Source organism: Arachis stenosperma, chromosome 2 (assembly GCF_014773155.1).
Source record: "Arachis stenosperma cultivar V10309 chromosome 2, arast.V10309.gnm1.PFL2, whole genome shotgun sequence".
Classification (NCBI taxonomy): Eukaryota; Viridiplantae; Streptophyta; class Magnoliopsida; order Fabales; family Fabaceae; genus Arachis; species Arachis stenosperma.
In genome coordinates, this window is record NC_080378.1 from 80,108,863 (window position 1) to 80,113,617 (window position 4,755).

At 39.3% G+C, this 4,755-nt stretch overlaps 1 non-coding gene across 1 annotated transcript; it reads right to left on the bottom strand.

Moving 5' to 3' along the window:
• Positions 1-2,652: 2,652 nt before the first annotated feature.
• On the bottom strand, positions 2,653-2,760 carry LOC130964303 (small nucleolar RNA R71). Its single transcript, XR_009080404.1, has one exon. It is a non-coding gene; the product is annotated as a small nucleolar RNA R71 (small nucleolar RNA).
• Between the last annotated feature and the right edge of the window lie 1,995 nt (positions 2,761-4,755).

Consider the following 4,755-nt stretch of genomic DNA (forward strand, 5'->3'; position numbering starts at 1 on the left):
GTAAGAAGGGTTGGATGAAGACAGTAGGAAAGCAGAGAGACGGAAGGGAAGGCATCTTCATGCGCTTATCTGAAGTTCCTACCAATGAATTACATAAGTATCACTATCTTTATCTTTTATGTTATTTTCGTTCATCACCATATATATCTGAGTTTGCCTGACTAAGATTTACAAGATGACCATAGCTTGCTTCAATACTAACAATCTCCGTGGGATCGACCCTTACTCACGTAAGGTTTATTACTTGGACGACCCAGTGCACTTGCTGGTTAGTTGTGCGAAGTTGTGTAATGCCATGGTATTGGGCTACCACGTTTTTGGAGCCATTACCAGGGATTATGAGAGTTGTGAAAAAGTATAGTTCACAATTTCGCGCACCAAGTTTTTGGCGCCGTTGCCGGGGATTGTTCTAGTTTTGAGCAAGCCTTTGGTAACATCAGTGCCAAGATCCGGCAACAACATCAAATTTTTGGTGTTATTGCCCGGGATTGTTCAGGCTGGACAACTGACGGTTCATCTTGTTGCTTAGATTAGGTATTTTTTTTCGAAATTCTTGAAGATGAATTCTAGAGTTTCATGATGATTTGTTGAAATCTGGCTGGCTGAGAAGCCATGTCTAATCTGATTGGACCGAGGTTTCAAACTATCACCACAAGAGCTTGTTGATTTCATATCAATCTTGCTTTTGGAGCAGTGATTTGCTAAGGCTTGGCTGACCTTTGGTCATGTCTAGTGTTTTGGACCGAAGCTTTCTTTGGAAGCTTGGCTGGCTGTGAAGCCATGTCTAATTCCTGGACCGGAGTCTTAGACTAGCATTGCACTGATTCCTGGAATTCTCATTAAGAATTTTGATACCTTCTTTTTCCACTTAATTTTCGAAAAACACAAAAAAATTAAAAAATTAAAAAATCATAAAATTCAAAAATATTTCTTGTTTGAGTCTAGTGTCTCATCCTAAGTTTGGTGTCAATTGCATGCATTCCTATGTCTTAGTGATCTTCAAGATGTTCTTGATAATTCACTTGCTCTGATCTTTGAATTCTATTGACTTGAGTATTTTGTGTGTCTCATATGCATTTTCAGTTCATTAGTGTCAGTAGTATACAAACTGCTAAGTTTGGTGTCTTGCATGCATTGTTATTTGATTCTTGTTGCATTTTAATTATTAAAAATCCAAAAATATTTTTAATTTGTGTCTTTTCAAGTCAATGATACAAGGGATTGAAGATTCAGAACACACTGCAGAGGAATTATACAGAAAAAGCTGAGCATTCAAAAATGCCCAGTGAAGAAGGCAGACTGGCGTTTAAACGCCAGCCAGGGCACCTGGTTGGGCGTTTAACGCCCAAAGAGGTAGCATTTTGGGCGTTAAACGCCAGAATGTATACCATTCTGGGCGTTTAACGCGATGGTGCTAGGGGGAAGATTTTGTTTTCAAATCATTTTTTTTTCAAGTTTTTCAAAATCAAATCTTTTTCAAATAAAATCTTTTCACTCAAATGTTTTCAAAATTAATTTCTTTCCTTTCAAAGATACTTACTAACAATTAATGATTTGATTGAACATTTTTTGCCTTTTCTGTTAAGGAAGGTTTTATGTTTGAATCATATCTTTTCTTGTTAGGCAAGTCACTAATTTTCCAAATCAAATCTTTTAAAATAATTTTCAAAACATATCTTTTAAAATGGTTTTCAAATCATATCTTCTCAATCACATCTTTTTAAGACAATAACCTTTCAATCATATTTTTTTATCATATCTTTTTCAAATTAGTTTTCAATCAAATCTTTTTAGATTCTAATTTCAAAATCTTTTTCAAAAATCACTTGATTTCTCTTCCACTTTCAATTTTCGAAAATTATCAATCAAATTTTCAAAATGTTTTCAAAATCTTTTAATTGAATTTTCGAAAATCCTCTTCCCTCCTTCTCACATCCTTCTATTTATGGAGTACCACTCCTTCTAAATGCACAATTCGAACCTTATCTAATTAAAGTTCGAATTCTTCTTCTCCTTCTTCTTTCCATTTCTCTTTTCCTCTGACATTTCAAGGAATCTCTATACTGTGACATAGAGGATTCCACATTTTCTTTTTCTCTTCTCTTTCATATGAGCAGGAGCAGAGACAAAGACATTCTTGTTGAAGCTGATCCTGAACCCGAAAGGACCTTGAAGAGAAAGCTAAGAGAAGCCAAAGCACAACTCTCTTTAGAGGACCTGACCGAATTCTTCAAAGAAGAAGAACCCATGGCAGCCGAAAACAACAACAATGCCAACAATGCAAGGAAGGTGCTGGGTGACTTTACTGCACCTACTCCCGACTTCTATGGGAGAAGCATCTCTATCCCTGCCATTGGAGCAAACAACTTTGAGCTTAAGCCTCAATTAGTTTCTCTAATGCAACAGAATTGCAAGTTCCATGGACTTCCAATGGAAGATCCTCATCAGTTTTTAGCTGAATTCTTGCAAATCTGTGACACAGTCAAGACTAATGGGGTTAACCCTGAGGTCTACAGACTGATGCTATTCCTTTTTGCTGTAAGAGACGGAGCTAGAATATGGTTGGATTCTCAACCTAAAGAAAGCCTGGACTCTTGGGAAAAGCTAGTCAATGCCTTCTTGGCAAAGTTCTTTCCACCACAAAGATGGAGTAAGCTTAGAGTGGAAGTCCAAACCTTCAGACAGAAGGATGGAGAATCCCTCTATGAAGCTTGGGAAAGATACAAACAATTAATCAGAAGATGTCCTTCAGACATGCTTTCTGAATGGAGCATCATAGGTATTTTCTATGATGGTCTCTCTGAACTATCTAAGATGTCCTTGGATAGCTCTGCTGGAGGATCTCTTCATCTGAAGAAGACGCCTGCAGAAGCTCAAGAATTGATTGAAATGGTTGCAAATAACCAATTCATGTACACTTCTGAAAGGAATCCTGTGAACAATGGGACTAGTCAGAAGAAAGGAGTTCTTGAGATTGACACTCTGAATGCCATATTGGCTCAGAACAAGATATTGACTCAACAAGTCAATTTGATTTCTCAAAGTCTGTCTGGAATGCAAAATGCACCAAACAGTACAAAGGATGCTTCATCTGAGGAAGAAGCTTATGATCCTGAGAACCCTTCCATGGAAGAGGTGAATTACCTAGGAGAACCCTATGGAAATACCTACAATTCTTCATGGAGAAATCACCCAAATCTCTCATGGAAGAATCAAGAGAGACCTCAACAAGGTTTCAATAACAATAATGGTGGAAGAAACAGGTTTAGCAATGGCAAGCCTTTTCCATCATCTTCTCAGCAACAGACAGAGAGTTCTAAGCAGAATACTTCTGACTTAGCAACAATGGTCTCTGATCTAATAAAGACCACTCAAAGTTTCATGAATGAAACAAGGTCCTCCATCAGAAATTTGGAAGGACAAGTGGGTCAGCTGAGCAAGAAAGTTACTGAACTCCCTCCTAGTACTCTCCCAAGTAATACAGAAGAAAATCCAAAAGGAGAGTGCAATGCCATCAACATGGCCGAATATGGAGAGGAAAGAGAAGAAGAAGACGCCACTGAGAAAGACCCCAGTGGGCGTGCACCACTCTCCTCTGAGTTCCTCAATGAGGAACCTTGGGAATCTGAGGCTCAAAATGAGACCATAGAGATTCCATTGGACTTACTTCTGCCATTCATGAGCTCTGATGAGTATTCTTCCTCTGAAGAGGATGAGTATGTTACTGAAGAGCAAGTTGCTAAATACCTTGGAGCAATCATGAAACTAAATGACAAGTTATTTGGAAATGAGACTTGGGAGGATGAACCTCCCTTGCTCACCAAAGAACTGGATGACTTGTCTAGGCAGAAACTGCCTCAAAAGAGGCAGGATCCTGGGAAGTTTTCTATACCTTGTACCATAGGCACCATGACCTTCAAGAAGGCCTTGTGTGACTTAGGGTCAAGTGTGAACCTCATGCCCCTCTCTGTAATGGAGAAATTAGGGATCTTAGAGGTGCAAGCTGCAAGAATCTCATTAGAGATGGCAGACAACTCAAGAAAACAAGCCCATGGACTTGTAGAGGATGTTCTGGTTAAAGTTGAAGACCAGTACATTCCTACTGATTTCATAGTCCTAGAGACTGGGAAGTGCATGGATGAATCCATCATCCTTGGCAGACCCTTCCTAGCCACAGCAAAGGCTGTGATTGATGTTGACAGAGGAGAGTTAATCATTCAAGTGAATGAAAAATCCTTGGTGTTTAAGGCCCAAGGATATCCCTCTGTCATCATGGAGAGGAAGCATGAAGAGCTCCTCTCAAAACAGAGCCAAACAGAGCCCCTACAGTCAAACTCTAAGTTTGGTGTTGGGAGGCTACAACCAAACTCTAAGTTTGGTGTTGAAACCCCACATTCAAACTCTAAGTTTGGTGTTGGGAGGTTTCAACACGGTTCTGAGCATTTCTGAGGCTCCATGAGAGCCCTCTGTCAAGCTAATGACATTAAAGAAGCGCTTGTTGGGAGGCAACCCAATGTTTTATAATTAATTATTTTCTTTTGTTATTTTATCTTTTTTGTAGGTTGATGATCATAAGAAGTTACAAAAACAATGAAAAAAGCAAAAACAGAATGAAAAACAGGAAGAAAAACAGCACACCCTGGAGGAGAAGAAACTGGCGTTCAAACGCCAGTAATGCTAGCTGTTGGGCGTTTAACGCCCAGTCTGGCACCATTCTGGGCGTTTAACGCCAGAAAGGGGCACCAGACTGGCGTT